Raw genomic sequence first — 19496 nt, 5'->3', positions numbered from 1 at the left:
TTTCCAGTTGCGTTTAATTTGCATATTTGCTTTGAGAGATAAAGTATTGATCATTTATTATAAATAACAACATATATGACATGAATAAGAGAAAGAGGCATTGGTAAAGGTGGGGAATATGCTTGTAGACATCGAATTTTGTTTGAAATATTTTAACATGATTGATCCGAGCTTATTTGTGAACATGGACTAGAGCTATTAATATAGGACCATTACGTAAACTATTTAGAGGCCCAAAATCAACTTGGGTCAAATTTGATCAAACTTAGTCAATAATGTTATAATTAGTCAAACAAAGTCAAAATTGTACAAATTTAGTCAAAATGGATAGAATCTTGGTTAATTTTCAAAATTTACAACCTAATTGGAATCAATGTGGTTTAGAGTCAAAGATGGTGATTTTTAAAACACTAAAAATTTTTATGACACTTAGCGAATTATAAAATTACTAAAATATCCTTTAGAGATATTTTCATATTTTAGCCTTCCTTAGCTCAGATTTTCATGAAACTTTTCAGATCTTAATTTTATAATGTTTCATAATTTTTGGTGCATTTGAAATCATAGTAGTACCTCATAAGTGTGAAATTACCAAAATACTCCTATAGTGGTATTTTCATAATTTGATATTTTTGAGATCGAATTTTCATGAAACTTTTCATATCCTACTTTCATAATATTTCATGATTTTTTATGCATTTGAAATCACAGCAATACCCCTATAAATGTAACATTACTAAAAAATACCATTTTAGGGGTATTTTTATAATTTGACCTTTTGAGTTCAAATTTTCATGAAACTTTTTATATCTTAATTTTATAATATTTCATGATTTTTTATTTTTAAATTCGTAAAAATGAGCATGGAAACATTGATTTCTAAAAAAAATAGCCTAAATACTAAAAACTTTGTACTAGAGGTAAAATGGTCTTCATGTGGTTAAAAGCTATAAAAATCCAACCTTTGTAGTGAATAACGTGGACTATTAGATCTTCTATTAAATCTTGATCCAATAGCTAAAGATTTCTCATTGAAAAAAAAAAAGAAGAAACTTTAGCCCTTGGATGAGATTTGATTTAAGGGCCTATACTCACCAAGAAAAAGATTTTTTTAAAGGGTATTCTTCTTTACAAGAGAGGTCTATTGAGGAAAAAGGGAGGGGGCTTTCTTGAAAAAAAACCAGAAAAAATCACAGAGGAAGAAGGAAAGCTTGGTTGAAAAAGTCAAAAGAAAAAATCTCTCGAAGAAAACGGGAGGGAAAGTAGTCTTCCTGAACTTTTTGGATATTCATGTTCTTCCGTTTGAGATTAAGATAAATGGTCCTTTCCTCTTCATGTTTGTTTCAGTATAGGGTTTGTATGAAAATTGAAAGCTTGTTGGTTCTTATGTGTTCTTTTGTTTACTGTTTTGGGATGGGTCCATGGAAGTTCCAAGTTTTATCATCTCATGTAAGTTGTTTTAGGTTTCATATTCATAGAAGCTTATGGCTTCAGTCCAACTAAGGTCCCACTATGAATGAATGAAATTTTCCATGTCTATTTTATTTGTAATCTAGTTGCTTGTTTATTGGACAAAGTTGGGACCTTTTCATGATTATCTCTTTTGCATGATGATTATTAACCAAATATCAAGCTAGGATTACTATTGTTGAAAGAGTCTCCACTGTGAACACCCTGGAAAGTTTAAAGCTTTCAAAGCATTTTCTTGTCTTGCTTCCTATGTACTTACTTCATGCCTATTATTACAAGTTCTTAAGTGATCATTCATGAGAAAAAAAGTCTAAAGGCTAAGCGTTTATCCTAAGGCCTACCATGGATTGTTGATTTTAAATTTAATAAAGGATGATGACCAGACATTCCTCTTTCACAAAAAAGAATACCAATAGTTTATTCCAAAAAGCAAGTACTATTGTTCCTTTTTAAAGGTATAATGCATGTTCATGTATTCTTTATTATTTGTCTTTTGTTGATTTGTTAACTTTGTTCATGTGCAATGCTTGTTGCTATAAGATCCATTTATATTTCATTTGTCATGACATTTTTTGTTTGTGTAGACCTTTTGATATTCTAGTCATATCCTTTCTATCCTCTTTTATTCATTTATTTATCCATTATTCTATCCATTATCATCATATCTCTTTTAAATTGTTCATTAGTAATATTTCGCATACACATATATATTATTCTTGAATATTTATTAAATAAATATTTTTACATGATAATTATATGATGTAATAATATGAAGATTACAAAAAAAGATTATCTTTTTCTAAAAAAAAGAAAAAAAATTATAAAAACGAGCTTATTCCGAAAGTCTATTTAAATGTTGGATGCTTTTAAAGAGGTACATAAAATCTTAAAATTCAAACCTGAACCTACCCAAATCCTCAAACCCATTTTAAATTTTTAAATATTTGCATGAAAACCTTTTATAAAATAATATGTTCCCGAATGTCGAGGAGATGTTGGGGTATTTAGAAAATTTTATTTCAGTAAGAATTTTCATACATTTTCACAACTCAAAATAACTTCATTTTGTTAAAACCATGATTATAAAAATACAAAATAATAAAAATAGTAGGACGAAATTTTAAATATGAAAATTTGCACTCAAACTTTGCCTAAATGTTGGAGAGTTCAAGTGATCTCTTTATATTTGAAAACCTGATTCTTAAATTTGAATTTGATAATCATATGCATACGTTTCATTTTTCAATTAATGTAGTCATTTATAATGCATGTATATATGTTTTTAAAAGGTTTGTAAATTCTTAAAATTTGAACCCAAACCTACTTAAAATCTCAAACTTGTTTTAAATTTCTAAGGAGATGTATGAAAACCTTTTATGAAATAATATGTTCTTGAATGCCACCTAGATGTTTGGGTATTTAAAAAATTTTATTTCATTAAGAATTTTTATATATTTTCACAACTTAAAATAAATTTGTTTTGACCACAATTATAAAAATACAAAATAATAAAAATAATAGGACGAGATTTTAAATATAAAAATTTGCATCGAAACTCTACTTAAATTTTTTACATGTAATTCATTCATTTTTGTGGTTATCAAAAATTTGCATTTTCAAAAAATGTTTTAAAATAAAATGAAGAAAATTTTTAGCATTATCCATAACTAAAAAAAAAAAAAGAAAAAAACAAACAAAATTTTTCAAAAATAAAGGTTTTTTTTTCAATTTTTTGTTTATTGGCCAGATAAAAATTAATGAAAAAGAGAAAAATCTTCGAATTAGTAATTTTGTGTAACAAAAAATGTGTGTTCTTGAATTTTTCCTTATCTTAAAAAATAGAGAAAAAAAAACTTTCAGTCTAAATGTTATTTCATTTTTCGTATTTTCATACAGTTTTTATCATTTTTTTAAAAAAAGAAATAATAGGATAGCATGTCACCACATCACATGCATCTTAATAGATAGTACATGCATCACGTTTCGAGCATCTTAATAGGTAGTACATGCATCATATCTCATGCATATCATAATGAGAAAATACATGTATTCTGTCTTATCCACATCAATGGATAGTACATATATTTCATTTCATGTATAAGGATTCATAAACGGTAAGGGTAGAACAGGCATTGCATTTCATATCCCACCATCTTTGTAACATAACATTAAATTCTTTGCATACAAATTTATGGATGAAATTTTTATCATTTAGGGCCTGTACATATAAAAATCTATTTGCATTAGGCATATATACATTTCATGACATTCTTTAGTCATCATATTTATGTTTTCATAAACATGCCCTATTGTCATATAAGTTAAAAATTGTTTATGTAGCATTCATTCAATAAGGGTAATAATATAAAATTTATGGCCTAAGTCTCAGAATAAAGTGTTTTTCTTGGTGAAAATTAGAATGAAAAAAATGGAAGATGTATTGGAAGTAATGATTAGTGTGTTGGAGTTGAATCAAGAGAAATTTTGGATCGGCTTCAAAAGATGAAACAACATATTGCTCAATTGATAGAAATGGTTAAAGTTAGTGGTGTGGTTGAGTTTGTTACTCCTTAAGGATTGTTGTCACTTCTGATTCTATCAAATCAAAATTGACCAGCTCCTATTGGTTCTAGCACTTTTTTTAGCATACTAAGGTATTGGGTGATTCAAACAGTGACCAAAATTTGGGCGAGCTCAAGAAATGAATGGGTGAATTGGCCATACAAATGATTGAACTCAAAAGTTTGATTTCGAAGATAGAATCACCTGGCTTCAAACAACCCTTGCCAACTATCCCAAGTCCAAATCCGTGCCTGAATTCTTCTCATAATTGTTTTCTATCTCCTTTTCAAGCACCTAGGATTAGGCTCCCAAATTTCATGCAACCTCCGAGAATTCCACACTTGAATTTATGTTTACCACCTCACATTTCACAACTACTTGTTCAACATGTTATCTTGTCACCATTTTCTCAACCAAATTTTTGACCTAGAGTTTCCCATTTCATTCCAAAACTAACTATACCACCATTTTACCAGTAAAGAAAACCAACCATAGAACGGAAAAACTCTCACAACACCAAAAAAAAAAAATCCTATTGATCCAATACCCATATCCTACATGAAGTTATACCTATTACTCTGAGAAAACTACCTCATTGCCTATGTCTCTATTAAACCCGGTAAACCACCTTTTCCCACATGGTATGACTCCAATGCTGATGTGAATACCATCTTGGCGTTATGGGTCATTCTTTGGAAGACTGCACGACTTTGAAACATAGGGTATAAGGATTGATAAAAGTTGGATATTTAGGTTTTTGATGCCAAAATGAAGCTAGTTATTTATAGGAATCCTTCATTGATCCATGTTAAGATAGCAAGTTGTGCTGTAGGTGGCAATCAAACTAGTCAATATGATGAATAAAAAGAAAAAGCCTTAAAGTAAATGATCATTCTTACCAGCAATCATAGTTTACTTCTTTTGGATTTTTTAGGTGAGGCAAAGGAGAGTTAGAGCTAGTCTAGCACTTTTTAGCCCTTGTCCTAGGATGGTTCTTAATGTATAAACTTGAAACTTTTAGAAATGAAGAAAAAATTTTGAATTTTCTATGAATGAACGTCTCTGTTTACATTTCATTTTTAATAATGGTGTGCCTAAAGGAGTCTATGAAAAAGAATGTTGGTTACAAATACATTTTCACTAAACTTTGGAGGCTAAAAAAATGTTTTTAAATAACCTAACTTGAATATATGAGAGAATTTGAGCTTATTCAATAATAATAAAATTTGACTTGCATATCATGCATCATTTGTGTGAATTTATTGTTTTTAATTTTAGCTAAGGACAAGGAATGGTGATTGTAAATATACTGTTGTTAAACCTTTAAAGCAAAAAAATATTTTTGAAAGTTTTAATAATAGAATTCATGTCATGCATTTTTTACTTTTGGTAATTAATAAAATGTTCAAGGATAGTGCATCATAGAAAACAAGATCAATTAAATTTGTGCACTTACAACATTTGAGCTTTATCAGAATCATGAAAAAATGAAAATACAAGTTGGATGGATAGAATGGAAAGAGCCTAAGGAGAGATTAGGGAAACAATTACGAAAATACAACAAAATATGAATAGACAGTTGGCAAAATTAAGACAGATGTTAGCAGGTTGGATAGAAGAAAAAGGAATAGTCGAAACAAATTGTCGACCTGTCATATATCCATATGTTTAAGACCCTAATACGTTACAAGTACTTCCAGCAACTCATCAACCTTATATTGATACTTCTGTCAAGTTGCTTCTAATTAAGATAAATGTCAATCTTGGGTCTATTCCTTACAATTCCATTGATGTGCCTAATTTGGATGATCCAAAAGAATGAGAGCCACAAAAAAGGTGTTAGGTCCATCAAGAGATATGGTGATAAAAGATAAATATGATATGTTAGAAAAAAGACTAAAGGCAGTTGAGAGCCATGATATATATAGGAGTGTTGATGCTAATAAGCTTAGTCTAATGCCTGATCTTGTCAGTTTTGTCAAAATTTAAAGTCTCAAATTTCGATAAGTATGATAGAACAAAATGTCCTTCAACACACATCATCATGTACTATCAAAAGATGACAAGCTACACTCATGATGATAAGTGATTGATCCATTGCTTTTAAGATAATCTCATTAGGTTTATAACAAAGTGGTATGCCTAACTAGACCAAAGTAGGATTTGCTACTAAAATGATTAAGCTAGGGCCTTCCTAGCATAATACAAGTATGTTAAAGACATGGCACTAGATAGATTGTCCCTACAAAATATGAAAAAAAAAGCAATTGAAACTTTCAAAGAATATGCATATAGATGGAGAGACGTGGCAACCCAAGTATAACTACCTTTGTCAGAGAAAAAACTCACTATTCTATTTGTCAATTCCCTGAATACTCCTTATTATGAAAGAATGATTGAGAATATCTCCAAAGATTTTATTGACATGGTGATTACTAGAGAAATGATTAAAAATGCAATCAAGAATGGTAGGATTAAGTTGAATGATGCAACTGATGTTGATAAGGAAAATACATCAAAAAAAATGAAAGAGAGATGCAAGTAGTCACACTTGAAGGGTATCTGCCTAAGAACTTCATCTCATGCAATTTTTATCCTTTTCATCAACCTCACTTCTCAGTCATAAGCAATATATCTCAAAGCCCATATTTTTGCCAACCAAGCAAGTATCTAAGTTTTCCAAGAAGTCTCCATCCCCAAATGACCTTTCACAATCTTGTCCCTACATTTGAACCTATCATCCGACCAATAAAAAATGAAAAAAGAAAAAGAAATAACCAAGAGAAACTTTCAATCCCTATTTTTCACATTTGGCCTTTACTAATAAAAAGTTGATACCTCACTCTTATGCCTCTGAAAACAATACCTAATCCATCGACAAGGAGTTATGATCCTAATGGCAAATGTGATTATTATATAGGGGCAATTGGCTATTCAACTAAAAAATATAGATAGCTAAAAAAAAAGGTTGAGAACCTTATCAAGATTGGTATTCTGACTCCAGAACTAATGGAACAATGAAAATCGACTCTGTCCAGTTGTAAAATGTGAAGAGTTGAAATATGAAAAAAGGTTTCAAGTGTTGAAAGATCAAGATAGGATGGTTTTCTTTTGAACCTTTAACCTTTTGTGTATGACAAGTGTATGTTGTCTTTAAGGGTTATTTAAATTAATCTTGTTAAACTTTATTTTGAAAGAAATGAATGCTTTCAATTTTTCTATGAAATTTTATCTCTACGCATTTTTTTGAATAAAAGTCTTACATAATTAATTTCCAAATCATAAAATGAAAAGCACTTTGCCAAAAAAAATAAAAGAAAAGCAAAAAAAAAAAAATGATTCACAATAAAGTCCCAAATAAGCGATTTTCGAAAGCCTCAAATGTTTTTTGGAAATAAAAAAAATATGCCTTTCCAAAGGGAAATATATGAATTTTTTTAATGGCGAGAATCTTGAAGTAATTAGTGATTACCATAAAAAAAAAAAAAAACTTATCCAATAGCTTTACACTTTTCCTTGACCACTCATATGTTTCAATGCTTTTAAATAATTTTACTCACCAGTCATAATCCTTAAAAGGACATGAATTTCCATTTGCAAGCCTTGTCATCATTTGATATATTGAAACCATAATCTTTTCTTGGGCAATGAACAAAAGAGGTCAATTTTGAAATTTCATTTTGAATTTCAAAAACCAAGCAAGATACACTTTCAAATTTTTAATTGATAATTCAATGTGTGTCAAATTTTGCCAATAAACAATTTGGTAAAATCTTACCAACTAGTATATACAATTTTTTAAGGACTTAGCTCTTTAATTCAAGTGTCCACATTTGATCAAAATGGACTTTTCAAGGTATGTAATAAAGGCCAAGGTTAAAGGTTCTGAAAGAATGGATAAATAGGCTTAAACTATATTATTTAGGGTAACTAGGCCAAAGATCTTATGGAGCATTTTTTGGATGAAAAGTCATGTGTTTTTCTTTCTTTGCCCATTTTTTTTCTTTTTCTTTTAGAAACATCTGATTTCAACTTCAGCATTCTTCTTTTTTTTTTTTATCTTCTTTTTACTTGAGATTATAACTATGGCTTCATTTACTTTTTACCCCAAGCTCTTATCTTCGAGGAGTATGTCTTCCTTTATTTGCTTTTCTTTCTTTCTTTCTTTCTTTTTTGAAACCATATGATTTTAACTTAAGCATTCTATTTTCTTAAAGTTTTACTTAGGATTTTGACCAAAACTTTATTCACTTTTTGCCCTGAATTCTCATATCTGAGGTATATGTCTTTCTTGTCTTTGCTTAGTTTTTTGATTCTAATCGAAGCATTATTCATTTTTTGCCTTAGATTCTCATTTCTGAGGTATATGTATTCCTTTCTTTGTTTTTTCATTTTCATTCATTCTTTTTTTTTTTTTCATTTTTTTGTGTGGAATCATCTAATTTCAACTTTAGCATTCTTCTTTCTTGAATTCTTGGGATTATAACTGAAACCTCTTCACTTTCTACCCGAACTCTCATTTTTGAGATGCATATTAGATGCTCTCAATATCAAATACTTTTCTTGAAGTTGATCTCTTGAAGATATCTTTATTTTACCCCATAGTATGAAACATGATTTTTGGTCAGGGTTTATTTTGGAGCATGCATTTGTGATTTTAAATTTAATAAAGGTTGTTGACCTAACATTCCTTCTTCGTAATAAATAATTCCATTAGTTTATTCTAGAAAGCAAGTAGGATTGTTCCTTTTTAAACGTGTAATGCATGTTAACGTGTTCTTTATTATTTGTCTTTTGTTGATTTGTTAACTTTGTCCATGTCCAATGCTTGTTGCTATATGATCCATTTATACTTCATTTTTCATCCCATTTTATGTTTGTGTAGACTCTTTTATCTTCTAGTCATATCTTTTCTATCCTATTTTATTCATTTATTTATCCATTATTCTATCCATTATCATCATATCCCTTTTAAATTGTTCATTAATAATACTTCGCATACACATATATATTATTCTTGAATATTTATTAAATATATATTCTTACATGATAATTATATGATGTAATAATATGAAAATTACAAAAAAAGATTTTTTTCTAAAAAAAGAAAAAGAAAATTATAAAAACGAGCTTGCTCTAAAAGTCTACCTAGATGTTGGAGACTTTTAGAGTGGTTCATGAATTCTTAAAATTCAAATCTGAACCTACCCAAATCCCCAAACTCATTTTAAATTTTTAAGGATTTACATGAAAACCTTTTATGAAATAATATGTTCTTGAATGCAACATAGATGTTAGGGTATTTAGAAAATTTTATTTCATTAAGAATTTTCATATATTTTCACAACTTAAAATAACTTCGTTTTGTTAAAACCATAAGTATAAAAATACAAAATAATAAAAATAGTAGGATGGGATTTTAAATATAAAAATTCGCATCCAAAGTCTGCCTAAATGTTAAAGAGTTCAGGTGGTCTCTTTAAATTTGAAAACCAATTCTTAAATTTGTATTTGATCATCATTTGCATACGTTTCATTTTTAAACTAATGTTGTCATTTATAATGCATGATACATGTTTTTAAATGGTTCATAAATTCTTAAAATTTGAACCCAAACCTACCCAAAATCTCAAACTCATTTTAAATTTCTATGGAGTTGCATGAAAACCTTTTATAAAATAATCTATTTTCAAATGCCGCCTAGATATTTGGTTATTTAAGAAATTTTATTTCATTAAGAATTTTCATACATTTTCAACTCAAAATAAATTTGTTTTGACCATAATTATAAAAATACAAAATAATAAAAATAATAGAATGAGATTTTAAATATAAAAATTCACACCCAAACTCTGTCTAGATGTTGGAGAGTCCATGTGGTCTCTTTATATTTGAAAACATTGTTCTTAAATTCACATTTGTTCATCATTTGCATATGCTTCATTTTTAGATTAATGTCTTCATTTATAATGCATATATATATATATGTGTTTGCTCTAGTAATGGATGTTTAATATTAATCATATTTTTTTTATTATATAAAAAGTTTTCTGAAAATTTTTTAGTTTTAAACAAATAAAATTAAAATAATTTCTATGAAATATAATTGTTGGTACTTTGCTTAGATGTCAGAAAGTCATTAATGATTATTATTTACAAAGAGTGTTATTTTATTATTTTAGAAGGAATAGTATGATAAATCTTAAATGAAAAGATTATCTTCAAATTCTGCCTTTATGTCAGAGACTTTGAAGGTATTTCCTTTAATTTGAAGATTTTTATAATATCCTTAAGTAAAAGGATTCTTTTAAACTAATTTTATTTCTTACAAACAAAGGGAATTTTAATTAAATTTTATATAATAAATTATTTTTATCCAGAATTACAAATAGCAAATGATTAATTAGTACTAATTTATGGGCAGTGTAAGAGTGCTAATCTTTTCCTATACGTAATCGCATCCCAAACCCAATCTATTTTCGTAGTCCAAAATTATATTTTTAATAAAGCTTTAAACCTGTTTTATTGTTTTATTAAAAGATAAAATTTTTAGGTGACCAATTGCACCTTAAAAAATATTGGTAGTGACTCTTCATATTTTGTTTATGATTTAAATTTTTTACATCTAACGATCGAGTCTCCAAACCGATACGTTACAACAATGTTGTAATAGACAATCAAACACATCTGACTACCTTTGTGAAGAGATGGTGAGTCCAACAACATAGAGATAAGCAACTTGTTGACCATTTAAAGTCAATTATTAAGGAAAGACATCTCATCTAGTAGTGTAATGATAGGGGTAGATATGATTTGTAAGAGGTGGTTGAGCATCTTCTTGGGAAGTTGATGGATATTTCTATCATTAAGAGGTTCAAGACACATGTTGTGACAAGTATATGGAATAATCAAGTAATAAATTCAGTCATAATAATACTTATGATTTATTCTTATTACTTAATGTATGTAAAGTTAACAACTAGTTTTTATTTGTTATTGTTGTTATAAATGAGAGCTAGGTTAAAATAGATCAACCATAAGGTAAAGTTATAGATGTGGCCTTTAGATGCTTCTTGGTAGCATATCTATAGGAACGTTATTAGGTCATGATTGCATTCATTGATCGATTTCACGTATTGTATGTCCAATAATACAATAGAACCCATATTTGTTGAAAGATGGTAGCTTGAAACAAACACATTTCACCTACAATTCGACGAAATGAGTATCATGTTAGATGATGTGTACAAAATTCTCTACATACCCATCAAGGATTTATGATATCATTTTAGTACTTGACGGTTGATGAGGTGAATAAGATATTAGTATAGTTACTTGGAGTGTTAGACGCTTAAGTAACAAGACCAAAGTTTGTTGTGATCCATCATTAGGTTGCAGTGGTTGCGAGATACATTTAACAATGTTATGTATAAAGCTTTTACATGAGATGTAGAGTGTGCTAGTAGAGTTTTTTTAACTCCATCTTTTAGGGTACATGCTATTTGTTGGCAAAAATGGAGATAAAAATACTAGTAGTGTTCTTAACCTCTTTAAGTGACTTGAACACCCGATGGATATACTTGAAGACAACTTACCTAATATCTTTATATAGGTAACTTGGTATAACGAGCCGGGCTAACATTAATAAAAAATTGGTTATATCACATTTCTTTAAGTATGTATATTAAAATAGTTAAATGATTTCATGGATTAATTATGTCTATTTATTTAATGGAAACCAACATATGAATGACAATGTTTCATGTATTTAACATAGGCATGGATTTATAAGCACTTTCTAGCTCGGTAGTTAACATGACATATTCTAATATTGAAACTTGTGCTTAATAATGGATGCCCTGTATGTATATAAATCCATTGCAATGATTATGGGAGCAACTGTAATTGGATGACTTACTTCTATATCATGTGTGTTAGGACCCTTATGTGAAACAACAACATGAGCACCCATTACCTAAGATTACTTTTTTTTGTCTAGGTATATGAAATGCAAGTTTATCACAGAGTCATATCATCTGGAGAGGGTTATACAACATTTTGGTTTTGTACAAACCATTCATTTAACCCTTTTGATATTATCTTAAGTCGATCAAGATTCGTCTTCTAGCACGTATGATGTTGCTTATAACTTTTTAAACCAATATTAAGAGACATGGGATATGTATGTTGTGCCTACTGAATGTCAAAGGCAAGAAAGTAAAACACTGAGTGAGTGTTCACTATAATATGATGCTTGGTATGCATCAATTTCACATTAGCACATTCAAAATCCAAAATTTATATTTAAATTTTTGTTTCAATTGGTCAATAGTAGGTCTATTGTGATAATGTAGGTTATGATTTATTAGTTGTTGTTAATGTAATATTAATTAAAATATGTTTTCGATATTGATTATCTTGTTAACGTTTGTAGTCAAGCTCGATGATATTGTATGTTATTCAAGATGCTCTATTTAGTGGATTAAATTAGGAAGCTTATGTACGAAAATGAGCAATTATTAGAGCACATGTCATATTGTCTAAATCACCAACTGTAGCTAGTAGTAGTTAGTTTAGACAAGCAACATTGCCTCTGTATTAACCTCCAACATTGCCTTACTGCCTACCCCAGCATTGATGAGACCACGATCCTTAGCACCACTCCCACCAACACCCATAACAAACCACGCATGCCTACTTTTTTCCCACCTACAATAGCACTAGCACCAAAAGCCCACTTTCTACCGTAACTCAGGCTCTACCTAAATGTTTATTTGTGAAACAAGATGAGTAGGGATTAAGACTGGTTGATATAAGTTTATGCATATATGGCATATATATTTGTACATAATGTCTAACTTTGAAATATTAGACAATTTTTTTATATTTGTGAAACAAGATGAGCAGGGATTAGGACTAGTAGATATAAGTTTATGCATATAGGGCATATATATTTATACATAATGTCTAACTTTGAAATATGAAACTTTTTTTATATTTGTACATCATGTTATATTTGTAAATGTTAAACACTTTACATACATTTTCATCATATAATACATATATGTAACCTTTTATCCATGCAACCTCCCGTTTGTGAAAAAGATGAAATACTCAATTAATTCATTCAAAAGAATTCAACAATTTAACACTTTTGCATATAACAAAATAGTTTGGGAATTAGATACAGTGTTTAGGGTTTGGGAATTGAAGTTTACAAGTCTTTAGGATTTGCATTTTCAAAAAGTTTAAAGACATTTTAGAAATTTATAGCCAAACAATTTAAAAACTTTTTGAATATGTATTTATGAAAGTTTAGAATAAGTGGAGTTAAAGGGTAAATTATCAAAGATTAATTAAGTAATTTTATTTAGAGGTATTTTCATAATAAAAAAATTTTGGATGTAGAGAAAAAAAATAAGGGTGCATTTAATGCTCCCTCATTTTATTCTAACATGGGCTTCAAAGTGTCGTGCCTACAACAACAATTCATTTTCTTAAACAAAATGAAGTATTCTAATCTAGCTGAAAAAAAAATATAAAGTGTTGTAGGCCTTTTTATATTTTGAGCTCTTACTTGATCGTATAAAGTACAATTTCAAAATTTGTAAGATTTAAGGTTATTAAACAAAAAATTTTAAATATTTAAAAATTAACATTAATAATAAGAAATTTTGAATATAAGTATTTAAAGAAAATTTTCTTGGTGATAATAGAAAGAAAATTATTCATACAAGGTATTATTTTTAAAAACTGAATCCATATATTCATATTTTATTTTAAAAAACTTATATGATTTTGTGCATCCAAAATTATAAGCACAAGTTTGACCTTTATATGCTTATTTGTATTGGATACCAGAACCTAAGTCCATGTTACATAGCTTACCTCCTTGCTTGTTGGTATGACTAAGATAGGAACATGGCAATTAGCCAAGTATGCTCTTGAGTATCGACTGTATCCTTAGACCTTGTGCTCTATATTAGTATATAGGTGTTGGTATAAATTAAAATAACTTAGAAAATGGATTATAAGTATGATCATATAAGTCTAATTTAATGAAAACAAATTCAATCAAAACCAATTATTATAAATCAATTTGAAGGCTATATTAGGATACAATTGGTTAAGATTAATATGGGAAGAATAAAAAGGTCTAAAAACTGACTCAAGAATTGCAACAAGGCAGATGGAAGACAGTTACTTAGGATAACAAGGCAATTACTTTGCAGAGGGTGGTTATCATCCATGATCTGCAACCATGAAGGCAAATCGATTAGTGTTATAGTTGAGATTGAGAAATCTATTAAGGGCTAGTTTGGTATTGTTGTTGTGGTTACAAAAACTTTAGTTGAAAAAAATGCATTTAAACAATGTGATAAGAAAAATATGATTAAAAAATTTAAGTGTTTAATATTGCTGGTAAAAAATGCTGTGAATAATTAAAACATTTAAAATATATTCATAAAATAATAAGATATTAAAAATATAGGATAATATAGATATTTTATATCCCAAAAATAATTTTTCACCACAAAATCCCTAAGGTGTAGCCTTGTGGTTTGGGTTGCAAAACCAAACTTTTTAACTAAAAAACCATATTTTTGGATTAAACACTAATTTGACCCGTATACTATATATTTTTTGTAAGTTAGTAACAAAAGAAATAACATTTGCAATTAAATACTTAAATTTTTATTCTGTCGTTCATTTTGATATTTTTAATTAACTTCATTAATCAATTTTCTACCGTGACATGAACATCCAATAACATTCTGACACATGAAAAAAGTCTTATTGTCAAATTATTAATTGTCACGTCAGTATTATAAGAAAATTAAAAAAATCAAAAATAAAAAAAATAGCCAAATATTTCATAAAAATTTTCAAAATTTTTAAAAAATATAAAAAACCCTAATAATTTAAAAAAACCTAAAAAAAGAATTCTAAAAAAAATTAAAAATTAAAAAAAATCTATTGAAATAAAAAATTATTTAATAAAATGCAATAAATTAAAAAAATCCAAGAAATTAAAAAAATTTAGAAATTAAAAAATTCTGAAAAAAATTGAAAATTTTAAAACATAAAAATTATATGAAAAAATTCAAAGAATAAAAAAATATAAAAATTCTAAAATTTTAAAATTTTAAAATTTTAAAATTTTAAAATTTTAAAAAAACAAAAATTAAAAAAAAAACCAAAATAATTTAAAAATAAAAAAAACTGAAAATTCCAAATTAGCTTTTCAATTTTATGGAGAAATTTTAACTTTTAGGTTTTTTTTTTTTTAATTTTTGGATCTTTCATTTTTTAGATATTTTCATATTTTTTTATTATTTCATATTTTTCTTCTTTATTTGAAATTTTGGAAATTTTCATTTTTAAGATTTTTTTTTCTTTTTTTAAAATTTTTTTGGTATTTGGGTTTTTTCTAATTTTTAGAATTTTTCATAATTTTTTAGATTTTTTTATTTTTCATATTTTTTGAATCTTTTAAATTTTAATAGTTTTGCATAAAATTTTAGATTTCTTTTTAAAATTTGAAAATTTTTATGGTTTTGTAATTTTTGTCAAATCTAAGAAATTTTTTTTATTAAAATTTTCATATTTTTGAAGAATTTTTTTTTTGGAATTTTTTATTAAATGTTTTTAGATTTTTAATTTTTTAATTCTTCATAATATTTTTATATATTTTGAAAATTTTTAGAATTTTTTAAAACCTTTTGAAAATTTTTATAATTTTTTTAAATTTTTGTTAATGATGACATGACAATTGATAATGTGGTAGTGATTGAACTTTTTTAACACGTGTTAGTATTTTATTGAATGTTTATGCCATGTTAGCAAGTTGATTGACAACATTAGTTCGAAGTACTAGTAGATGATATAATGAAAGTTAGAGTAACTAATTATGAATTTTATTTTTTTAAGTGCCAAATTGATATGAACTGTATAGTATATGTGCGAAATGAGTATTTAGCCTTATTTTTTTTATTTTTTGTTGTTTAACATTGACACCTGGTCAAAAATAGTTTTTAAATGAAAAAACTACATTCAACAATAATACTAAATTAAGCTTGTGTCTTTGTTCGATAAAGAGTTGTGGTATGGATTCATTCCCTTCACCATAGTAGCCATGTTTAGGGTCAAAATATTATTGGCACATTGTACCAATGCCTTGTTGGCCTAAACATGGCTCCAATGCTATCATAATGAATCTCCATCATGTTGGTGGTGAACACCATTTGGGATCTAAAAGTTATTTCTTATCTTTGTGATGTTAATAGAAGTTTGTAGTTAACTTTACAGTGATCTTTATATTTTCACCATTATGCTTATCTTTCACACTTATTTTTGTTGTATATATTTCCTAATCATGAATGATTTTTAAGTTCTTAAGTGGTTTTTATGAAACAAAGATTAGAAAAAATATAAATTTCACAAGTGTTAAAAAAAAAGGTTTTTTAGGCAAAAAAAATAAGTTATGGATTGAAATGAGCAAAGTAATCAACATTCATTAAAGATTGATCAATTACCCAAATAAAATTTATTAGACCAATAAAACATGTTACTATAAAAAGCTTGCCAAAATGATAGGGTTTAATTTGCCACAGGTTAACGCACATATTAAATTAAAATGTTGAGGCAAAATGATTCCATGGAGCTTTTTACAAAGCTCCATTAGAGCACATTTAGATGATGAACGAGGCATGGCTATAATGGCTTTAACCATATATGGACTGGTAGTTTTCCCAAAGGTTCTAAGGTATGTTAAAATTGCTATGGTAGGCGTTGTAGATCAAGCTGAAGATCAAATCTATATGATGAAAAAGGACGTTTTATTGGATGTGTACAACTACTTTATATTTGGAAGAAGAGCCATTTTGAGTGCAAAGAAAGCGAGCTTTGCAAGTCGTACCTCAATTCCAATTATCCCATTAGAGGATTTTGCAATAGCAAATAACTGAATGCAAGGTCAAAAAAAGATTAGGTCTCTTACTTGCAAAAGCTCACTAGTAAAGACATGGAATGGAAAGTACCATGGATGCAACATATTTCTATGATGTACAATTGTAGGAGTTAGCCTTAGGTTTCCCTTTTAGGCTTGTAAAGAGCTATTAGTTACTATCTAATAATGGTACAAAGACAGTTTAGGTATGAGCAATTTATTCTAATGACTCATGGACCTAATGAGTTAAAATTCTCATTCACAGAAAATCAGAGTCTTAGAAAGGTAGAAGAAATTACCGCGGCCTAAAAGAAAACTATCAGGGTTGGTTAAGGGAAGCTTGCCTACGACGTTACTCTAGAATACTTTGTATGGCACACTAGGAGGGCCAAAGATATGATGATTCCCTAAGAGTGCAAGTCTGATTGCCTTACGGAACCCATCATACAAAAACCATTGCTTAAAGTAAAGATTGTTAAAAGAAAATTACACGAAGAGAAATAAGCTTGAACAAGAAAATAAAAGGTTGATGAGAGAAATGAAAGATAACTTGAAGATGCAAAAAAAGAATATTCAAGTATTTAGTGCAGAAAAAGATCAATAGAAGACTTTCTTTGCCAATTTAGACAAACGCACTCATCAATCACCTTTAAACTTGCTCGACTTTTGAAGGAAAATGAGCCATTACAAGTAAGGGTAAAAGAAGGGGCAAAAGGTTATTGCTAGAGTTCAGAGGCAAAATCAAATGCTTCAAGAGATGGTTTATCAATGTACAATGTAAGTGGGCATCCTGACCAACAAATGCCAAATGTATGCTAATAGTAATGAAAAATTGAAAAACGCATGAGTGGCAAAGTAGAAGCATTTGAGGCACTTGTCTAATCAGATTTGCATGGTTACTCATAAGTTATCCGAAATGGAAGAAAGGGTTATAGGATTGAAGATAAGGGTGCAACCATTTGGAACTTATGGACAACAATTGGTTAATTTTTTAAATGAGGAACAGGGCCACTACCAACAAATCAAGAAGTTCATTAAGATATGATAGATTTTATAGTTTTAGAATTTTGTTATTTGGCATTTATGGTTGTACCCTTGGAACTTTGTTAAAACAAATTTTCAATTTTCAATTTCTTTTATTAATAATTGTTATATGGTAAAAACTCAATAGTACATCCATTCATTTATTCATTCATGCATACGTGATTGAAATACCATGTGTGTATCATTCTAATTCTTAATTATGGTAATTTCACTTCAAAATAGCTTAATCATTAAAAACTTTATGCAATCTATTCATCGCTAGTACAACACTCATGAAGCAAAAGCAAAAATTTTCAAGTGCATTTGAAATATCTCAAGAAATTTGGTAATTGCTATTAAGAATGAACATCCAAAGCCATTTCATTGAACATTTCATTCTACATTGGAATCTTGAAAACCCTTAGATACAAAAATGTCACAAACCTTACCCCCATTTGACTAATCTTAAAAGCTATTGGTTTTCATTTAGGCTATAAGTAATGAGATGGTTGATAAAGCACTCTCTTAAACTTTCTGGATTTTGGGGATTTGATAAATATCAAGGCTATTTCAAAAACTTCACCATCCAAATTCCTTTGTAAATCTTATACTCATATTTTCTTAATTTATTCAATATCTTGACTTGCGTAACATTCTTCTCTTTTGCAGTCTTTTACCAAGTGATCCTCTATCTCATATTAGGGTAAATTTATTAAAAAAAGTCAAATTTACTTGATGTCCCAAATAGCCCGTTTTGACTAGTCTAACTGATGAACATCTGAATAGGTTACGAAAAGGAAGATTGTTATGTTAAGCTTCACTTGAGTAGAAAGTTGAGAAAATGCATTATGAATATGAGTTACAAAAAAAAAATGCAAAAAAAAAAAGTTGATTGTGACATCATACATGTTAGACACTTAATTAAATCTAAAATTAATAAGAAAAAAAGGTCATCTCCTAAGAATTGCTTTTCAATGGAAGTATCCATACTTGAAATGAAAAATGATTATTTTTCAAATTCTTTTCATGAAAGAAAAAAAATTCAATTATTACCCTTTTTGAACCTGTTAATTTTTCTTTCTGGATGAATCTTAACCAATGATCACCTTTCAAATTTGGGGGTAAGTTTTCTCTAAAAAAAAGGGGATTTTATGAAGATAGCATTAGATCTTATGTTGAAGGCTAATAAATAATGCCTTTTGTTAAATGGCAAGTTTGAAGTAAGCTGAGTTCTAAAAATTTTGAACTCATGCAAGAAAAAAAAAATGAAAAAGATGAAAAGTTATGTTTGGAGGGAAATAAGTTGTCCCTACAGAAAAGAAATGATCCTTAGTTCAATTATCCTTAAACACATATTTTGAGCCTGTTTATCATTTCTTTCAAAACCTCAAACCCTAGCCTACGTTACATCCTTCAAAAAGTTTATTTTGATCATGTATGGATACCTAAGTTGGAAGGATTGTTCCTTAGGAAATCATTAATTTGGTTTTAG

The sequence above is a fragment of the Durio zibethinus genome, chromosome 9 (assembly GCF_047325235.1).
Source record: "Durio zibethinus cultivar Kanyao isolate XHJ-2024 chromosome 9, ASM4732523v1, whole genome shotgun sequence".
In the NCBI taxonomy this organism is placed as follows: domain Eukaryota; kingdom Viridiplantae; phylum Streptophyta; class Magnoliopsida; order Malvales; family Malvaceae; genus Durio; species Durio zibethinus.
The sequence above is the reverse complement of the archived record's forward strand: the minus strand, read 5'-3'. Positions refer to the sequence as shown.